Source organism: Apium graveolens, chromosome 3 (genome assembly GCF_009905375.1).
Source record: "Apium graveolens cultivar Ventura chromosome 3, ASM990537v1, whole genome shotgun sequence".
NCBI classification, from domain to species: Eukaryota; Viridiplantae; Streptophyta; class Magnoliopsida; order Apiales; family Apiaceae; genus Apium; species Apium graveolens.
This window is the reverse complement of record NC_133649.1, coordinates 10981572-11004568: the sequence shown is the minus strand read 5'-3', so window position 1 is coordinate 11004568 and position 22997 is coordinate 10981572. Positions and strand designations below refer to the sequence as shown.

At 34.8% G+C, this 22997-nt stretch overlaps 1 long non-coding RNA gene across 1 annotated transcript; it reads left to right on the top strand.

Annotated features, from left to right (window-relative positions):
• The first annotated feature begins 950 nt into the window (after positions 1 to 950).
• LOC141711665 (uncharacterized) lies at positions 951 to 3229 on the top strand. The gene is made up of 3 exons (XR_012571428.1): positions 951 to 1092; positions 1204 to 1254; positions 2751 to 3229. It is a non-coding gene; the product is annotated as an uncharacterized LOC141711665 (long non-coding RNA).
• Positions 3230 to 22997: the final 19768 nt, after the last annotated feature.

Sequence of the window (22997 nt, the reverse complement as noted above, 5' to 3'; positions counted from 1 at the left end):
ACAAAATATCGTTAAGTTTTGCTCGATTACATAAAATTTTCCACAAATCCATAAAAATCTAGTGAATTTTGATAAGATCTAAGAAGGCATGAGATACACCGGCAAAACCATCAAAATTCATCATTTTTCAAATAATAAAAAAATTATGAATCTCTTATTAGAGTTTATTGGATTTTAAAAATAATTCAAATTAAATATCAATAGATTTTAATGAATTTTTTTAATCTAAATTGAAAACTCTCATATTTTGAAAGATTTTTTCTAATTTTTATTGAATACCCGGACCTTTTAAAATCCAAATTGAATACTCCCGGATTTTATAAATCCAAAATAATTTTTTAAAATTAGAATTGAATACACCTTTTTATTGACAAATAAAATAAGCAATACTTTCTTAACAAAATCAAACAAACAATAATCTTAAAAACTTCATGATTGATCTTATGACCGTTAAAATATTTCAAAATCTAAATTTCACACGCCTCCGTATTCAATTCCAATCTATTAAAATTTAAAATTTATTGATAATTTGTTTAAGTATACGCCATTATTTTTGTTCTTTTTATATGACACTTAACTTTTACACACATTTCAAAATCTTTCATTTAATTTTTTTGTATTAAAATACGTTTTACATATTTTATTCTAAAAATAGTAATTAATAATAATAACGCTAAATACAAGATCAAAACATTTGTAAAAAAATTAGCCATCATGTAAATAGTACTATCAAGCACATAAAAAAATAATTTTCAAAGTAACGACTTTAATATACATATATTGAGTCACATTTAAGAGAGAACTTTTTATATAGAGAACTAAATAGAACCATCATCCAGCCTTCCATTCTTCTTTTAACAGTTAAGATTAAATGAAATTATCGGTGGCATTTTTGTAATTAAAATAATAAACTTTATGGCTAACTTAAAACAAAACAAAACCATGCCCATTCTAAATGACTATACAGACACCAATATACACATTATACGCACAGTCGCCACCAGAGAGAGGTTGAGGGAAAGAGAGAGAAACAAGAAATCAATAACAAATCGGTGATTTAAACTTGAGAATCGAAAATTTCATCACAACAAGGTTGAGAATAGTTTTTATTCGGTGAAATTTCATGGTATTAAACTTTAATTCGGATATTTAGGGTTCTGTGATAATTTAGATTCATTTTTAATATTTATTTAGTTTTTTCAGGTTTAATAACGAGGTTGAGCAATTACAGCTGCAAGTTATTTCTTCGAATAGGTAAAGTTATTTTTTGTGTTTTATAGTATATTTTAAGGTTCAATACAAGAATCAGATTTTAGACTTGTAAAATGATTTTGATGCTATAATAGAAGTATATTTATGTGTTCATAGTGTTTGATTCTAATGTAAAAGAATATATGAATTTTGTACTTTTATATATCTTCTACAATATAATTAAATGAGTATTTTATATATGCACTAGTTCTCTGAATTTTAATCATGTGTATTTATTGCTTGTAAATATTGATTCTACCGTAGAAGCAATAAATTCTCATTGTACTTTTACTTTTTAATTATTTTATAAAATTTTAATTTTACGAGAGAAGTTAGTTTATGTGATTCTAGTTTTTAATTCTACTAGAAAATCATATTTGTATAGTCTAGTTTTATATAGCTTGAGTTGCTTACGCTTGAGCAAAAAGAGTCTTTGTTAGTGACCGCTGATGGCTATAGATTCACACCAATTCAGATTAATTACGAGCGGATTAAGGTGGATGATGCAATTTGAAACGTGAAGATTTTTCATAGTGTGTAATCCTTAAGGTAAATAGTATGTATGCTCTATTAGGAAAGAGATGTGTTTCAATTGCGTCATACTTTGTAGAATGTATCATTCTTGTACAATAATGTGATACGCAAAAGGTGCACCCTTAATTTTGGAACATTAGTAACTTCTGCGGTCCAAAAAATAGGAACTGCAGTTAGGTACCTAGCTAATTTGTTACCTTTATCAAGTTGGCAATTCGAAGAGAATCCATTCCTCTGTAACTTTTGTTAGTGAGCAGAGCTAACCCAACAAAAGCCAATCACATAAATTACAAATCATGCCTTCCAGCCATTATATGTCATGTTTTCCTCAAGATCACTGAAAAGACCATGTTCTGAATTTTTTTAGTAATATCATGTGCCAATTCATCAGATAACTGAAGATTTTGTTGGAGATCAGATGCTATCTAGTTGTTCCCATTGTTTCCACCAGCTGTAGAAAAATCGCTATTGGAAACTCCTTTAAAACTATTGCTCTAATAAACATGGGTTCGTTTGTAGTAGGTACTCTATTGATCTGAGATGCTAATCACATAGACTTGTTGCTTCCATATCCATGACCATCACTTCCCCCGCGTACAGTTGCACTCTTTCCTGCATGGGGTTGCTGCTGTGGCGGTACACCCCCTCTATTGTTGTTGTTAATATCTTGTAGCAGCCGCTGGATCATTTGTTGTTGCAAAGCCTGGTTGTTGTGAGGAGATTGCAAATGGTTCTGTTGCAGAACCCCATTAACATTAAGAGAAAGCTGGTTAGTTGCAGGAGATGGGAATTTGAAAATCCACGGGTATGAGGATTCTGCATGGTTCCTGACAGTATAGAAGCAGGCCCTTGAAAAGAAGGAGATTAGATTTAAATTTAGTCTCGTTGTTTACATTGATGATTGATTATAATGATCAAATAAGTAGTAATATTATAATAATGTTTGATATTTTGGTGTGTTTCAGACTGCAGAGAATGAGTTTAAATTGGAGGAATCACACAAGTCAAGAAGATTAGAGTTAAAGGGTAATCTCAAGTCTACAGAGAAGAAGTTATATTTTATTATGTGTTGGGTCCATGAACAGCCAAACGATGGCGGTTTTCTAGTTGCAAGCATGGTAGAAGGAGAAAAGGGTGCAACTTTGGCTTGCATAATGTACAAGATAAAGCGCAAAGCGGAGGCAAGATGTTTATTGATGAGTTTTAATCACCTGTCATGAAGTACAGTTTTGGCTACAGTTTTGGTTGTTTCTTTGATAGTTGTAATTTTAGGGACCAATTTAGTATTTGATGATCATTTAGTAAGGGCAAATTGGAGAGTTGAATTGTGAGATTTCTAGTAATCACTTGCTTTTATGCGACATATTTGATATATTTTTGTGGAACATACATTAAAGTAGTCTATTGTCCTTATTAGTTGTATCAGCTCTATTTACAGACTTTACCTTAAAATCAAATATTTGCAATCTATTGTAAAATCAAAATTTTCTCCAATATATTGAACCAAATACTAATTTGTTAAATAGGAGAATCAAAGTTTAGATTCACCGTTAAACAACAAATTACAATGTTATCCAATTAAGAAAAATGACTATGTACAAATCTAGTTCTACATTAGAATCAAATTACGTTACACTTTAACAATGCAAAAAGAAGTAAAGGAAAAATTGATTTTACACTAGAGTAAAAACACGAAAATTTGTAGTAAAGGGAAATGAGCTAAATAAAACATGATTCTACACTAGAGTCAAAACACAAAATATCTACAACTACTTTATAATAATTTTATTCACCAACAGAATTAAGAGTCTATATAGTATAATCAAGAAAATCAATTAAATACTAATTTGGTTCTATTATTGAATCAAAAGGTGCTTTTAAGGAATCATTTCATTAAATCATCAAATCTTAAGTTTCAACAGCTAAAAATACACGAGATACACGATACACTTTCTATCTTCCAAGTATGGTTAAAAATAAAATTGTAAGCTCTAACTAGACAGTGAGTGACACAATTTGCAAATTGTTTTACAAAAAAGATATAAACATTCATTGACCTTTCTAAATGACTACGACAATCCAGGATCACTAGGCCGAAATAAGAATCCAATAACAGTAAACTTTGAGGTGGCGGTGCAACCACCAAGCCATCTGTCTCGTTTATGACTTTTGGCCATTGCCTAGTTTCCACCCAGCTATGTGCATCTTTTATAGAAAAGACTTCAGCTAACTTCGGAAGTGCAACACCCGCCTTAAAAATTGATTAGGCAGATTTCACTACACCATTGTGCTTTTAGTGATGTAACAAAAGATATACCATTGCTGATCAATAAAATAAACCCCGTCGACGTTTATTTTTTATAATGCCATCAGGAGGAAATGACCAGATTGTTGCATCATCCTGCAGTGAAATTTGCAGCAGAATTCTGAGTATTTTTTCACTACTGGACTTCCATTTTGGCTGGCCTCGCTACTTCTAGTGCTGGAGTGTGTTTATTTTTGCCACACCAGAGCATTTCCTGCTCTCCAAATATTCAAGATAACCATTGTGGCTTTGTTCTGATTTTCTTTGGTGCAAACTTATAAATAAAACAGAAGAAAATATACTAAGAAAACGTAGATATGAAGAGTCTACCGTAGAATCAAAAATTGTTTTAGATCAAACTAAATACTAATTTATAATAAGTTATGCATGTTATGAGAGCCCAATCTTATATTATCCTCTTCCAGAACTACATTTGCAACAAGAAAATTACTAAAAATAATATTATGTGAATTAGAAGAAAATACTCAAGATTAGGTTTTGGTGCTTGAGGTTACTCCCAACATATCAGCTTCAGTCTCCTCGAACCTTTTATAACCAGTGTGCTTGAAAGTTTTTCAATTGCCTTTTCTTTTATGCACTTCTCTAGTCATCACTTTGATTTGCCACATGTTGTTGAACTACAATAGCTAGCCAGACAATAGCATAGAAACTTGTCATAAAGAAAGTTTTGCTGGTCCTTTATGTACTTGATTCTACTGCAATTTTATATAACTCTATAACTCTCTCTTTCAGAACTGTTGCAGTAAACAATTACTAAAATAATATTCAAATGTAAAAAAGAATAAAACAATATTTAAATGCCAATTTAGAATCTCGATCATTAGCCTACTATTGAAAAGTTATTCCACAGGATATATAAGAGATAACAAGAAGGTGATAGTGTAAATGCATCATACCCATTATTTGCATGTTCTAACACCCCTACTCTATTTCCGTCAATTTTTTCTAGCATTTCTTCCATCTTGCATCTTCTTATTCATTTTGTCCCTAATTTTTCAACTATGCTCCCTTAATGTTCATTAAGTTGCGTCAATCTCTGTTAATCTTCAAACAAAATAATGAAATAGACTAGCTTCTTTTTTTATAAACAACACAAAACTCTCTAATTGGTGCATCCGCTTACTAAATTGCACACTATTTCTACAAGTCATAATAATCTATTAGAGTTCTTCAATTGGGCTAAATGATACATAAGTTTGCCACTATTTTTTGTACAGCTAAGCAAAACATGAGATAGATGACGATCAAATAAGCATTCATAACAACGTGCTCTCCTTGTTGAATCTAGTGAAGGTGAGGTTTACACGAGTTTTTGTGTTTGTATAATTCATAATTCTAATATAAATTTTGATTCTAATATAAAATATAGTTAACTTAAAACTTATGTATGTTATAATATATTTAAATTAAATTTTGGTTATATTCTAAAACACAAAAATACACACTCATAAATTAAATTTAAAAATGTATTAAACAACTTCTATTTGGATTCTACAAATTTTGATTCTATTATAGAATCAAAAGATACCTAAAAGTCTATATTATAATCAAAATATCTGCAACTGATGCTAATTTGTTTTATACTAGAATTAAAACACCTACTCAAAATTTTAAGCATTTGAGCATAAGATTAACTGCTTATGATCCATAAAATCATATTAAAAGCTGAAAACATAGTATATATGAAGCGCAGAAAAAAAAAGCTTGAGTTAGAAACAAGTCAACTACATTCAATCCAACTATAAACTAGCTAAAAATGCTAAATTTACATATATGAAACTCATATCAATAACAAATAGAGAAGATTAATGTAAATATGTACTAATTAACAATTTTATTCGTTAAATCAAAATTTGAATGACAATCATTAGCAAAAAAAGTTAAGAATTAGGGAAATACTTGATGAAGATTGGATGTAAATAATGGAATCTGAGCTTGATTCAAAGAACCGGCTATTATTTCGGTGAAATCATAGCAATGATATTATCGAAAAGAGATCTGGTTATAGTTGACCTATACATACATGATACAACTGTTAAACCGGCGATTTGTGTGTAATTTTTCAAAGTTTAATTGCTGAAATATATGGACCGTTAGATATATTTTTAATCTAAGGATTGTGATTAATGGAGAAGGTTCTCTATGGACCTCTATATAACCCTACCCTCCGTGGAAGGTTTGCCTACATATATATCCAACATACCTAGCGTCGTTTATTTCTCATCATGCATGAGTAAGACAAATATCATGAAAGTGACCCAATCGACCGGGGTGTTCAACACAAAACAAAATCATCGGATGCTAGTTAACTTTGTTGAACACACGTGCATGTTCAGCTTATTAGTGCTAAAAAACCTCAAAATTCAACAACTCACTTATTTGTCCTCTCCGTATGCATATACTCACACATATTGACACATAAAAATTTAGAACAGTTAAAGAGCTCGAGGACACACAATCAATCGAGTCATCATTTTCTATAGCACATCCACAACATTACAAATTCTAACTAAGACACTTCAATCGAGTTACGAATTTCTCACAGCTCGACCGATTCAAACTAACATGACTCGCCAAATTTTTAATAACTTGCTCAATAATTCTACTTCAATTACTTATAATTCGATTAAAACTTTGTAGATGATTGTTATGCGACCTTGTCGACTACCGAGTTAGGTCATAGTGTCTTTCGAATTCCTTGGCGTGGTTTTATGTGTCAATGAAGGTGAAGACTGTATCGTGAATGACATATCATTTCTGATACAGTTTAGATACATGCACATCTAATCTTTTGTTTGTGTTTGTGGCGCATCCACTCAATACCACTTTGGTCAAGCCACATCCACTTGGATAGGATACCAATATGGTCAAACTGTATTATTATATGGGAAATTTGGGAAATTTGGTACAACAGTATTTTGGAGGTTCTTGATTGGAATAAAGATCTATGTGTGGTGTTTAATGGTGGGGAAATGTTGTTTGTGGTGGTGCTTGAGTTTGTATGATGGCTACTCAAGAAAGAATATAATTTTCTTTATTCTTCATCAAATGTCAAATCATATCTCATACAAGTGCCTACATACCCTATTTATAGGGATCAAACCTCATGGGGAACAAGTTACATGGCAAGCGTTAGGTTTATTCGACTCATGCAGCCCAATCCCATCTCCAAATAAGGCCTCCAACCAATTAGTCATGTAAATCCCGACCGATCGCACACGGCTTCTACAATCTCGCGGCATCTCCGAATTTCTTCCCGTAAATATAGGAATATTCCGTGTCGGTCCCGAAATTTACGGATAACTCAACTGTTTGTGAGTCATTATCCATAATGCGGTTAGAATTTGCATAATGCGAGTCGGCCTGGTCATCTCGGCTCGCATCAACAAGAATTAATCAAAAAAGCGGAAAAGTGGCATTATGTCAGTTCCTCATTATTTAGTCCAATTCGTATGACCGCTTCATGCGATGCGGTCCCGTAATTTAAAGAGTCTTAAGTTGTCTTATTCACCGAGCGCATGAGCCCAGTGCGCGGTGTCCATCTATCGTGTGACAAGCCTTCATGCGGTGGGCTTGCAGCCCATTCATCCAAGATTGTGAGATGTGAGCCGGCCTGACCACCTCGGCTCACACTAACCCTCTTGGTGAGGCCATTCTCACTTCCCAAAGAAATTCATGAAGTGAGGCATTGTGGCCTCGTTTCGTTTTCTTTTTCGCATTTTCTTTATGTATTTGTATTCATGATGTGAACCGACTGGAGTCTCATCATACTTCAAGTATTCACAATAGCCTAAGAATTGTGGGTTCGCGACCCATCTTCTAAATCATGCCCGTGATGAGAGCATGAGCTTCTGTAAGCTAAGTGAGATCGAGCTCCTTAAACGATGTGAGCCTGAACCTATGATTGAAAGGAGAGCCTGAACCTATGAGTGAGAGGAGAGCCTAAAATCTTGAGTGAGAGGTGAACCCGAATCTTTAAGAGAGATGAGAGCCTGAATCATGATTGAGAGGTGAGCCCGAATATCTGAGAGAGAGGATAGCCTGATTCTTTAGAGAGATGTGAGTCTGAATCTTTGCTAGAAAAGAAAGAAGAGAGTCTTTCTGCTAGCGTAGAGAGCTCGAATCTCTGCTAAAAAGGGAGAGGGGAGCCTCTCTGTTAGTGTAGAGAGCCCGAATAATCTAATGTTGTGCTCTTGAGTTTTTAAGGAAAGAAGAGAAAAGAACCTAGTAGAAGAGAAGGGAATAGAAGAGAAGATTGATTAATAATTTTTCTCTCATTTTCTCCCAAGTTATTGATGGATAGAAGAGAAAGTTTGGACATAAAAATAGTTATATAACTTATTTTGTGAGACAATCTCTTCCAATCATCCAAAAAACGAGAACTTATTTTTGAAAAGAAAGTGGGTAGAATTTTCTTTTTGAATCATTTCCGTTCTCTCCTGAAAAACTCGGGAGCACGCTTAGGAAAGAAAATTTTAAAATTTTATTTTCTCTTATTTTCTCTTGTGTCTCATTAGTAACTCGGGAGTACAACGTAAGAGAGGGGAGAGCCATAACTCATGAGTGAGAGGTGAGCCAAAATCTCTGAGAGAGATAGTAGAGTCCAAGACCTTCAGAGAGAGTTGAGCCTGAATCTCTGCTAGAGAAGAGAGAGGACAGCCTCTCTGTTAGCATAGAGAGCTTGAATCCTTTAAAGTGGTGAGAGCTCAAATCTCTGTTAAAGAAGGGAGAGGAGAGCCTCTCTGCTAGCGTAGAGAGGTGGGCTGAAATCACTTAAAGAGGTGAGCCCGAATCCCTTATAGAGTTGTGAGCTCGAGTCCTTTAGAGTGGTGGGCCGAAACTCCTTATAGCATAATAGGTCAAAACTCCTACCCCGTTTGCCTTGATTTAATGTATGTCGTTACGATTTTCCCCATCTTCAAGGTCTTCATTAGGATGAAACTCGGTATTTTATATTATGTGAGGTGGGCCGAATCCCAGCTCTCTTCAACTCCACCAGCTTGACCCATTTGCTTATTTAGAGTCCATATCCAAATTTGGGCATAACACGCATCTATTTGGATATGTGCTGCACTTTATACATCCTTACGCAAAACATCTCACGCGGGTAACAAATGCAAATGTCCCCATTAAGGAGTATTTTAGTCTTGTACAAACTAGAAAGTGATTGAAATCACATTTCATTTTAAAAAGTTTGAATCAAAAAATTTAAAATCAAAAAATAACTTTTGAATAAGTAATTTTTAAAATAAATTTGACTCGATAAAGTTTTAACTCGTCAAGATTAAGTAATAATTTGAGTTTAAAATATATAAACACATAAAAAGTTTAAGGTTGTGTTTGCAGACAACTACAAACCTTTTTTTTTTGAAAAAATAGTTTGGTAAAAAGTTAAAAATGATTTTCTAAAAAGTGATTTTGGCCTAATAGTTATTGTTAGATAAAGTATGTCTCATAATGTAAAAAATTATTTTTCAATTATTATTTGAAGTAGTAGTTATTCCACCATCAAATCATTAATTTTTATCTTAAAACATGTGCATATCAAAATTTTTTCCAAACATCCATCTTATTTTTACAACCGCACTTTTTTTCACCATGATTGTTTTTAGCAACACAAAATTTTTTAGTAGTAATGTCAAATAGAGTTTAAATACATTAAATAAAGGTCTTGCACCTTAAATTTTAAAATCAATATTAATAAAATTATAATTTTGAGCCACTAAAGAGAAATATAATACTTTATTTTGAATTATAACATGGTTAAATAATGATTCTGTAATAGTATTTACTTTGAAGACACCTTAGAAATTAAGTAAAGAAAATGCAACATCCTTTCTTAAATATGAGCTTTTTACGATTCGTAATCATTACTCAACATCGTATTTTTCATAATGTTGTCGAATCTGATTACAAAGTTAGTGTTCAGCTCTTATAATCTGATAATGTTCCACCGTAAAAATATGATATTGATAAAGAGAATATTATATTTATAGCATATGTTTCAAGTATATCCTTCTGTTTTGTGTCTCATTCTTGCAACTGTCTATGCAATCAAGCTTTTTAGTTTTCTCTTTTAAGTGGTTTTCAAATTCCCTGCTGTGTTGTCTGTTAGAAAATGGAAAGTTTGGGGTATGTTTTAAACATGTTCTTGATGTAATTTCCTAAAACTAATTGTTGGAGGTTGTTCCTTGTAATGAGTACTTAAACTTTCATGTTAGGATCTGAGTCATTTTCTTAGTGTAATCCATATATAAATTGAGGTGAAGTTAGTAGTTTGAAATGGGTTGTGGGTTTTGTCCCACATTGATTAAGTAAAGAGAGGTTGTATGCTTTATATAGTACCATGTGCAAGAGTAATATACCAACTACTAAGGCATGTGGGTGTGCATGGTATTAGTGTATGCCTCGCACGCACACACACGCGCGCCGACGCCTCGGGTCGGGTCGAAGGGCGATTTGGGTGAATGTCTCGGCGTCTCGTGTACGCGAGGCGACCTGGGCGGGGAATTTTACTTAATGGTTAATTAAAATATTTACTGACTTATTAAATTATTTTAATATGAATATTGAATTTGTATAACGGTAAGGATCTATCCGTTGATGTACTGAAATGAGTATCCGTTTTACGAACACTCCCGAGTGAGATATTTTCCAAAAAGTCGTATTTTGACATAATTTCAGTTTTAAACGCATTGAACCGCATCATTTGATGAAATGATTTCTATTCCATGAGCCTTATGGTTACGTGTTATGACTTATGTTAATTATGTTTCCACGTGTTTCTTAAATATTTATGATTAAATATGATCATTATCTATTATTGTTAGTGGGTAGATGATAAGGATAGACGTACATATTAGACAATAATATGGTCAGTTGATTGAAATTGTATCTTTTATGATAGATACACATAGTTCGAGGCATTCAAGGCCAGACCGAGAGAGTAAAAGTAAAACTTGTTCATATGAGATAAATGAGACGAATAGAGTCAAAGATGAGACGAACATAGAATGGTGACTAATGAGTAAAGGTCAGATAGTTTGTCGATCGAGATACAGATAGACCAGAGTTGATTTATGTGGCAAATTGTTGAAGATCAGATAACTGATCAATTGAGTCAAGTATTTCTCCCTATTCTAAATTCAGAATAGTTAAATATTTTAGATTTTGTTGCAATAAATCTTTATTAAACTAGTATTCCTTATTATTGTTTTTTCATTATTATTTATTGATCTCTTGAGCAAATACCTATTATTCTGGGTTATTTGTGAATCTTGGATTATGATGTTTTAACCAAAATGGTATATCATCAAATACTCTACAGATTGTTAGGTAATGAATTACACACAGAGGGGGGGGGGGTGAATGTGTTTTTCCGATTTTAGTTTTTTCTTGAAAGATAATGGTTGAACAAAGTAAATTAAAGCTTGTATAGAAAAGTGTTCATGCATAAATTAAACTTGCACAAAATAAAGAACACGGATCTTCAAAACTCACTTAATTTTTGTATTAAAAATTAAGCTGTTTTACTATAAATTTCTAAGCTCTTTGAAGTTAAAGAGCTCATCTTCTTCTCGAGAGTGTTACAAGAATTTTGATCTAAATTGTTATAACTAACTAGAGGACCGGTGTTAACTTTATATCTCAGTTAACTGCTGGTTTACACAGTGGATAATAAACATGCTATTAACTTTTCTAAACTGTCACTTGTCATTTCTATTTATAGAAAAACAAATCTTCCATTTTTGGCTTAGCATATCTTTAGCATCCCGTGTTTATATTAATCTTCCTCTGTCAGTTAATCTTTACCATTGATCTTGCACACACTTCAAGCTGCTTTTTGTAGACTTGTCAATCTAGTTGTTGGATTGTTTGTTGATTGTTTATCTTGGATTTTAAACTGATCTGCAATTCTGTACTTTGAGACTGTACTTCAAGATCTCCGGTTTGAATTATTAGAACACTTGATATCTCGATAAGTAAAAAGGCTTATCGAGATCTCTAATACTCCATAAGAAGTTTGGCTTGTAGAGGTCTTCAGCTCATCGAGATCTCTAGTCTTCATAACTTCACTTGACTTGTAGATATCTCTGAGTTCTCGAATGGATATAGACTTGTCGATAACTCTGAGTTCTCTAGTGAAAGAATGACTTGTCGATATCTTCTTGAGTTCTCGAGTAGCTTTCCTGACTTCTCTACTCCCGGTGGATATTGCTTATCCGTTGAGTATATATATAGCTCATCCATCGTGTAGATATATAGCTCATCCGTCGAGTAGATATTGCTCATCCGTCGAGTAGATGTTGCTCATTCGTCGAGTAGATGTTGTTCATCCATCGAGTAGATATATAGCTCATCCGTCAAGTAGATATTGCTCATCCGTCGAGTAGATATTGCTTATTCGTCGGTACTCTCTCGAGTTTGAATGACTTCTCGATAAGTCGTTCTGGAGTTCTCGAATGACTTCTCTATAACATCAAATCTGTAACTTGTAGAGATCTTGACTTAGAACATTTTTCTCCAAATAGATTTATTCAACTCCAAGCTTCTTCAAAATTCTTTTGAGGCATGATCTTCTTGATCTTCTTCCAGATAAAATCCTTAAGCTTGATACTGTTTTAGGAAAAAGATTCCAATCTGCTCCTTTGCAATTTTACAGACTTTAAGTGTTACAAGTACATAATACAAATTTAGATAACAATACAACTTACTTAGGGTTGACCCCAAGCTTAACTGATTACTGAAAATAATTGTTCATTAATCTTCTACTCAGATCATAGATGCTAATGACATTGTTAGCTTCAGTAATATTTGACATCATCTATTATATATTACAATCTCCCCCAACTTGTTCATTATGAAATTATGCACAAGTTCTGATTGATGATGTCAAAACTTTATCTAAATGCAGAAACCAATCTTCCCACCTGATCTTCTTTTGTGAGTTGCATTTAGATTTACTCTTCCTTGTCCCCCTATCAAGAAAATAATATTATTATCTGGCAACATCCGTTAGTTGTTTTGGCATTTAGATATATTCTCCCCCCTTTTGACATTATCTTCAGGAAGAAAGATCCAGCTAGATGCACATTGTTCAGGCTTTTGTCAATGTCCATTTAGAACACTATCAGCAGCTTCAAGCTTTAGTGAAGTCTGTAGTGATGAGTTCATCAAGTATAATAGAATAGGAAATTCCTAAGCTCTCTGTTCTTTTGAATAAGTAGTCTCACTACTTCTCACTGTACTAGTCTCATGACTTTTAAGAGTCAGAGTAACCTCACAAGGATTGCTAAATCCAGGCACTCATCTACCTCTCCTTTTACCAGGAAGGATCCTGCCTCTCTTATTTTCTTTTATTCTCTCAATCTTTTCTCACATTCTCACATGAAAGGCTCAACTATTGTTTGTCTTACAGAAATAAGAGGTGGCTGGGAAGAGTTTATCTGTGATCATATGAGTAGGGAAAATCCATATAGGTCTAATTATACTCATTTCACCAGAAGAGTGAGTTCATAAACATCTGTGACTAGGGTCACAATTTGACTCACAGATTGCTCTATGGTTTTGATAGTGTGTTATCCTCCACTTATAGTGGGAACCTCCAATTGAATTGGAGGGGATTTGACTGGGTTACTGCCATGTGCACCAGCCTCAAACCCTTGTATGTCTTGCAACATACTGGCACTTGAATGTGTTATGCTTGCCTTACTCATGACATTGTCATAGGAAATTGTACTTCTAGCTTTGGCTGCTGAGGTAGCTTCTGCTAGAGTTGTGAGGGGAGTTGTTCCTCCATGAAAAACCTCCAATTGAATTGGAGAGGATTTAGATAGCTCCCCCTCAGGAGTACTACCCTCAAACCTATCAGTCTGTTAAGACTGTTTTGCACATGAAAGTGCATTAGTGATATTCATGAAAAACTAATAAGTTTTCGTGTTTGTGATACCATGTTTCTTTTCTCAAACCACAAAACAATTGAAGAACATTTTGGGGGTTCTGTCCTTTTGTAAAACAGGTTCCTTTTGAGAGTTACCTGAGTGGGATTGTGTTTGAGTTTGTGTTGCTGTGCTTGGGTGAACTACAGTTTGGTTTTGAAATGTTTTAGCTGCAGTTTTAACACTAATACATGTGGATAGATTATCTGAATTCCCTGTTGTTGTCTGAGTAGATTGTGTTGGACCTGTAATGCATTGAACCAAAAGTATCTTTTTGGAGTTTCGTTAGACAAATACATTGTAATATATTTTGGTTTTCAAGCATTATTGCAGAGAAGACAATATTCAATACAGATATAAGCTGTTAGGAATATATGTGCATTAGTTTGATGATATGTTTAACAAAACACTTAAGTAGAAATTTAGTGTCAGTAGCCTCAACGGATAAGACCACTTTGGCTATCCGTTGATGGTGTAGCTTTACTTAGAAATAAGTCTAGTATTGTAGCATATTTCAGTCTCTGTATTTAAAATGTAATTCTTAGAAGTTGAGAGAAACTATAAGTCATGTTGACTACTAGATGATATGCAGATAGGAAGGCCAATTGTAAATATTTCATGCCTTGTAATTTTGTATAAATGAAGTGGTATCAACGGATGACTTAAAGACCTTCAACGGATGAGAAGCTAAGCTTCAACGGATGTCTCTAAAGCTTCAACGGATAACATCCTTCAACGGATGAGAGCATCAACGGATAAATGCATCAACGGATGAAAGCTTCAACGGATAACATCCTTCAACGGATGAAGTCATCAACGGATGAAAGCTTCAACGGATGTTCTGCTAATTAGCCGTTGATAAGTGGTAGTTGTACCTACAAACAGAGGCACATGGGTTGACAGAGAAAAGTGAGATGTGGTAGCCGAATTTCAGGATCAACAGAAAAAGCAGCCGTTCTTCTTTAGTACAAAGATGCAATAGTCAACAAAGTACTGGAGTGAACAGGAAAAGAAGCAAGTGAAAAACTTATTTTACTATTGTAATTTTATATTGTTTTTCACTTGTACACTTGGTAATATATAAACCAAGAAGAAGCTAGTAATTAGTGAGAGATTTTCCAGAGCTGTTAAGAAATATCTTGAGAGAAAATTCATCTAGTTTGTACTAGGATGCAGCTGTGATCAACATTGTTGAACACAGATTTTCTAATATACCATCTCTGGTGGAACAACAAATCCACCAGAAAAGTTTTTAAAGTTTGTTGTGTTCTTTACATTTTGTGTTTGAATATATATCTGTCTGCATTAGCTCAAAGCAATTCATACACTTGTTCATCTAGAACACACTGCTTTAATAAACTTCTCAAAACCTGAAAAAGTTTTGAGATTTACATTCAACCCCCCTTCTGTAAATCTCATTGTTAGTCCTCTAGGAATAACAATTGGTATCAGAGCAGGCTCTTGACATACAAAGAGTTTAAAGATCTTGGAATCTAACAAAGATGAGTAAGAAGGATATTGGAGTAAAGATCCCAGTTCTTGACAAAGACAGTTATCACCACTGGAAGGTGAAAATGCACCTTCATCTACTCTCCCAAGATGAAGGTTATGTAAACTGCATTGAGAATGGTCCTCACATTCCCCACAAAGTAGCCACAGTTGCTACGGCCACAATTGCTGTTGGTCAATCCATTCCAAAACCTAGAGCAGAATGGACAATGGAAGACACAGAAGAAGTCCACAAGGATAAGAAGGCTATGAACATTTTGTTTAATGGTCTTAACAAGGATATGTTTGATAATGTGATAAATTGTTCAACTGCCAAAGAGGTTTGGGACACAGTTCAGTTGCTGTGTGAAGGTACAGAACAAGTAAAAGAGAACAAAATGCAGCTTCTCATTCAACAGTATGAGTACTTTCATTTTGAAGAGAATGAATCTTTAAATGACACATTTAATAGATTCCAAAAGCTGTTGAATGGACTGAAGCTGTATGGTAGAGTGTACCAGGTGAAGGATTCAAATCTTAAATTTTTGAGATCCTTACCAAAGGAATGGAAACCCATGACTGTTTCCTTAAGAAACTCTCAGGATTATAAGGACTTTACTCTTGAAAGATTATATGGAATCTTGAAGACTTATGAACTAGAGTTGGAACAGGATGAGGTATTGGAGAGGGGGAGAAAGAAAGGAGGTTCAGTTGCATTGGTAGCTGAAAATGAGAAAGAATGCAGAAAAGAAACTGTGAGATCTACATCAAGCTCCAAAGATGGTGTAAGAAATCCAGAATCAGACAAGGGTAAAGAGCAAGTTGCTGAAAATGAAGACAACTCCAGTCAAGATGACTCTGATGGTATTGATGAGCATCTTGCATTTCTGTCCAGGAGATTTGCAAAGATGAAGTTCAGGAAAAACACTAGAGCCACTAAACCCTATAAGAACATGGTGGACAAATCCAAGTTCAAGTGTTTTAATTGTGGTATAAGTGGACACTTTGCAAGTGAGTGCAGAAAGCCAACCTCTGAAAAGAAGAAATTTGAACAAGTAGATTACAAAAAGAAATATTTTGATCTACTCAAACAGAAGGAAAGGGCTTTCATTACTCAAGAAAAGGACTGGGCAGCTGATGTAGATGAAGAGGATGAAGATGTGGATTATGTCAACCTTGCTCTCATGGCTGATTCTGAAGAAAACGAAGTTAGTTCATCAAGCAATCAGGTAATCACTACTGATTTAACACAGCTTACTAAAGAAGAGTGCAATGATGCTTTCAATGACATGTCTACTGAATTGTATCATTTGCGTGTGTCTCTTAAATCTCTTGCTAAAGAAAATAGTAGGATCAAAGAGAACAATCTGTTTTTAAGTAATAGAAATACTGTGTTAGAAAATAAGTTGATTGACCTAGAGAAAACCAAATTGCATTGTATATCTGTTGAAAATGAACTAGCTGAATCTGTTAAGAAAGTAGAAATACTTTCCAATCAATTAGAGAAAGAGCAAGAGGTGATTAAAGCCTGGAAAACATCTAGGGATGTAAGTGCTCAAATTGCCAAAGTCCAAGGAATTGAATCATTCTGTGAAACTGCCTGGGATAAAAATAAAAAGAAACTGGAATTAATTGATGGACTGTCAACGGATGTGGAATCAACGGATGATGAAAGTTATCCGTTGAAGGAAGAAAAGGAACATCCGTTGAAGGTTCCTCAATTAAAACAGGCAGATGTTTCTAAAAGAGAAAATCTAAAGAAACTCAACAAAAAGTTTGGTTCAACTTCAAAGAACTTTGTCAAAGAAGAAGCAAGCACATCCAAAGATGTCAGAAAGGTGAATGTAGGGCACATGACCTTAGAACAGTTAAACAATAGGCTCAAGATGGTTGAGGATAAAAAGGAATCCAAAAGGAAATCCAACAGAAATGGGAAGGTAGGAGTTAACAAACATAACAATTACACACCTGACAAGTATGCTCCTAGAAAAAGCTGTGTGCATTGTAGTAGTGTTAATCATCTATCTGCTAATTGTAAATCTATTAAGAAATCTCCCATAACTGTACCCTCTTCCATGCCTAACATGTCTGTATCACCTCTACATGCTATGCCTGTTATGTCTCAACAAAATCCTTATGCACATTTTGCAAACATGTCATATTTTAACAATCCTTATCTTGCTGCATTCAGTATGCCTCAAATGCCATACAATATGCCAATGTGGAATAACATGTATGCACAATCCATGCCTAATAATTCTATAAATGTGCTGGATAATGTTGTGACTAACCCTACACCTCAACCAACCACATCTAAGACCAAGGTTGACTCAAACTCACCTAAGTCTAAAGATGCAGGAGGAATGAAGTCTAGGAGAAAGGCTAACAAGAATGGACCCAAGGAAACTTGGGTACCAAAATCAAATTGATTGATTTTGTGGTGTGCAGGAAAATAGAAGAAATCTATGGTACTTGGACAGTGGCTGTTCAAGACACATGACTGGAGATTTCTCCCTGCTCACAGAGTTTAAAGAGAGAGCTGGCCCCAGCATAACCTTTGGAGATGACAGCAAAGGGTTTACTATGGGATATGGCTTGATTTCAACAAGGAATGTCATCATTGAAGAAGTTGCATTAGTTGATGGTCTCAAGCACAACTTACTGAGTATCAGTCAACTATGTGATAGAGGGAATACAGTTTCCTTCAATTCTGAAGCCTGTGTTGTCACTAGTAAGGAAGACAACAAAGTGGTTCTAACTGGAGTTAGAAAAGGAAATGTGTACTTAGCTGACTTCAACTCTACAGATGCAGAATCTATTACTTGTCTCTTCAGCAAAGCAAGTTCAGTTGAGAGTTGGCTATGGCACAAGAAGCTATCCCATTTGAATTTCAAAACAATGAATGATCTAGTCAAAAAGGACTTAGTAAGAGGAATTCCTCTTGTTGAATTCTCAAGGGATGGTCTGTGTGATGCTTGTCAGAAAGGCAAACAAAGGAAAGCATCATTTAGAAGAAGCTTGAAACAACAATTGATGAACCATTACAGCTGCTACATATGGATTTGTTTGGACCAGTCAATGTATTGTCAATAGCAAGAAAAAGATATTGCTTAGTGATTGTAGATGATTTCTCAAAGTTCTCATGGGTCTGTTTTCTTGGATCAAAGGATGAAGCAAGTGAAATCATTATCAATCACATCAGGCAAGTCAACAATCATCCTGACTTGAAGGTTAGAAATATCAGGAGTGACAATGGAACTGAGTTCAAGAATTTGACATTAAGGCTGTTCTGTGAAGAAAATGGAATCATGCATGAGTTCTCAGCTCCAAGAACACCTCAGCAAAATGGGGTTGTTGAAAGAAAGAACAGATCTTTAATTGAAGCTGCCAGAACAATGCTTGAAGAATCAAAGTTACCAACATATTTCTGGGCTGAAGCTGTTAATTGTGCCTGCTTCACTCAGAATATTTCTTTGATCAATCAAGCTAAAGGCATGACTCCTTATCAGTTGTTCAAGAGAAGAAAACCAACTCTAAACTTTCTTCATGTCTTTGGATGTAAATGCTTTATACTGAGGAATCAATCTGACCACAAAGGGAAGTTTGATGCAAAGGCTGATGAAGGAATATTTGTTGGTTATTCAGCTGGAAAATCTTATAGGGTCTACAATCTAAGAACCAACATTGTTATGGAATCTGTGCATGTTGTGTTTGATGATAAAAAGATTGATGGACTAACAGATGAGGGACATAATGAGAGACTCAAATTTGACAACATTGAGATATATTGTGATGATAGTGAAGAGGAGACTGATGGAGATGACACTTCAAAAGGGATTCAAAACATGCCCCTGGATAATGCACAAAATACTGCATCCATTGATCGAAGCAATGCAGCATCCGTTGAAAGACATAGTGCATCATCCGTTGAAGTACAAAATGAAGCATCCGTTGATCATAGTTCATCAACGGATAATCGATTTACATCATCAGTTGATAGAACTCCAAGTTCCCTGCAAAGGACCAACAACTCAGGGGGAGTTTCAACTAGTCAACACTCTGTCTCACATCATGACAATACTGAGGCCACCTCATCTAGAGCACATCTTCCACCACAAAGGAAATGGACCAAGAATCATCCCTTTGAACTGATCATTGGTGATGCATCATCTAAAGTGCAAACAAGAAGAGCTACTCAAGATGAATGTCTGTACAGTAGTTTTCTATCTCAGGAGGAACCTAAGAAAGTGGAAGAAGCTCTATTGGATCCAGATTGGATATTAGCTATGCAGGAAGAGCTAAACCAATTTGAGAGAAACCAAGTTTGGAAGCTGGTACCCAAACCAAAGAACAAGAGTCCTATTGACACAAAGTGGGTATTCAGAAACAAGATGGATGAAAATGGCATTATCATAAAGAATAAAGCCAGACTGGTTGCTAAAGGCTATTCTCAGCAAGAGGGAATAGATTTTGATGAAACATATGCTCCTGTTGCAAGACTTGAAGCCATCAGAATATTTCTAGCCCATGCAGCCCATGCCAATTTCAAAGTCTATCAAATGGATGTCAAGAGTGCATTTCTAAATGGGAAATTAGAGGAAGAAGTCTATGTAAGTCAACCTCCAGGATTTGAAGATCCAAATTTTCCAGACTATGTGTATTATCTGTTGAAAGCACTCTATGGACTGAAGCAAGCACCTAGAGCCTGGTATGAAACCTTATCAAAATTTCTTTTGGAGAATCACTTCACTAGAGGTACTGTTGATAAAACTCTCTTCTTTAGGGATGTTAATGGCTCTAGTATACTTGTTCAAATTTATGTAGATGACATAATATTTGGCTCTATAGATGATAAACTTTGCAAAAAGTTTGCTAAGCTAATGCAAAGTAAATATGAAATGAGCCTAATGGGAGAACTAACCTATTTTCTTGGTTTACAAGTTAAACAAGTTAGTGATGGAATTTTCATTAGTCAAACTAAATATATTTATGATCTTTTAAAGAAGTTTGACTTAATGGAATGCTCATCTGTAAAAACTCCCATGGCCACTGCCACCAAACTTGAATTAAATAAGACTGAAAGGTCTGTGGACATTACAAGTTATAGAGGCATGGTTGGTTCACTTTTATATTTAACTGCTAGCAGACCAGATATAATGTTTGCTACATGTCTGTGTGCTAGATTTCAAGCTGATCCTAGGGAGTCTCACTTAATTGCTATCAAGAGAATTTTCAGATATCTCAAGGGTACACCAAATTTAGGAATTTGGTATCCTAGAGAATCTGGCTTTGATCTAATTGGTTATTCAGATGCAGACTATGCAGGTTGCAAAATAGACAGGAAAAGTACAACAGGCTCCTGCCAATTCCTGGGAAACAAGCTTGTATCATGGTTTAGCAAAAAGCAAAATTCAGTCTCTACTTCTACAGCTGAGGCTGAATACATTGCTGCTGGAAGTTGCTGTTCTCAAATGTTATGGATGAGGAATCAACTCCTTGATTATGGACTTCATGTTGATAGAATACCTATCTTTTGTGACAACACAAGTGCCATAGCCATAACAGAGAATCCTGTGCAGCACTCAAGGACCAAGCACATTGATATTAAGTACCACTTCATCAGGGAGCATGTCATGAATGGTACAGTGGAACTACATTTTGTTCCAAGTGAACAACAAATTGCTGACATATTTACCAAGCCACTTGATGAATCAACATTCACAAGATTGGTAAGTGAGCTAGGTATGCTTAATTACTCTTAAAATTCATGTCTTCTTTGCAATTTGATGAGAAGCCTGAAATATATTAGTTGCTAGAACAAATTTGACTTTTAACAAAGTTTATTCCATCAACGGATGTTCCCTATCCGTTGAAAGTCAAAATTGCTCTATCAACGGATATTCATTATCCGTTGAAAGACAAGTATATCTCTGGAACTTTTAACCGTCAACGGATAAAGCTGAAGTACCTTTCAACGGATGACAATTAACATTATCCGTTGAAATGTCACATCAGACGTTTGAGGTGTTTCACAGCCGTTGATTCTATTTTCTTAACCGTTGATACCATACATACATCTGTATGTATTGGTTTTAAAGGTAGTTATTAGAATACTTACAGTTTATTCTTAAACGGCTGAAATTCACTAACACCTACTTATTGATTAATCCTTTATTTATTTCTTTTTCTTTGAAAGCATATAAGCCCTTCTGATTGTTCATTATTACTTTACGCTTTCTTAGAATTTCAAGCATTTACCATTTTCTCTCTGCAAAACCTTCAAGTTATTCTCTGCAATTTCTACTCACAACAATGGCACCAGTCGTGAAGATTATGTCTCAATCTGGGTTCATCTACGAGAAGAACAATTTCATAGCTCTGGTAGAAAAGAATGAAGCCCACTCAGATTATCACAAAATGATGGACTTCATCAAAAACTGTAAACTTAGCTATGCAATGCTGGAAGCCCCAACGATTTTCTGTGAAGTAGTTGAGGAGATTTGGACAACTGCTGAGTTCAACTCCATGGATATGACTATCTCCTTCACTCTCAAAGGTAAAAATCACTGTATTAACTGTGATGACTTACAAGCATGTTTTAAATTACCTGAGAACAATGCCATGACACCACACACTGATAGTGATGTATCCAGCATGTTAGATTCCATAGGTTACTCTCTTAACTCTGCTAATTTAGGGGGTATTAGACGAAAAGGCCTTAGGAAAGAATGGAGTTTTCTTGGGGATGCCTTCATAAAGGTTCTCTCTGGGAAAATTAGTAATTTTGATGCCATAACTTCATCTCTTGTTAATATGTTCTATATGCTTGTTTCTGATAGGTACTTTAACTTTAGCAACTATGTGATGCTAGAATTAGGTACTAGATTAGGTAACAAAGCTAATAGACCTAATAACATCTATTATGCTAGATTCTTTATGTTATTGGCTAACCATGTTGCTGAAGGTTTAGTCATAATCAATGAGAATAATAAACTCAAGTGCTGGGCACAAGAGAAAAGAGTTCTTGCAGACTTGAAGAGAATGGATCTTAACAGCAGTGTGCAATTGGTATATTTACCAATCATGAATGCACCCCAGGTAGGTGAGGTAATTGCTTCTACAACTCCTACTTCTTCCATCCCCTCTATTTCTTTATCTTCTAGTGTGGCCATGAAATCTGTGTCAATGCCCCAACAGATTTCTACCAAGGTCACCAAATCTAAACTTTCAAAATCCAAGACAAAGAAAACCACCTCTGTTGTTTCTCAAAAGACAACAGTTGTAACAACAACCATTAACCCTGAGGGAAGTGAACAGGGTGTGAGTGGTGAGGGGAGGGGTGAACATCAAAGAAACCCCCAGGATAAGGAAGGAGAGTTGAGTGCTTCCCAAGCTAGCCAAGCCCCAGTTTCTCAAAAAGCTGTGGTGGTTGAAAAGGTTTCTAGCACATCCCTAGTAGC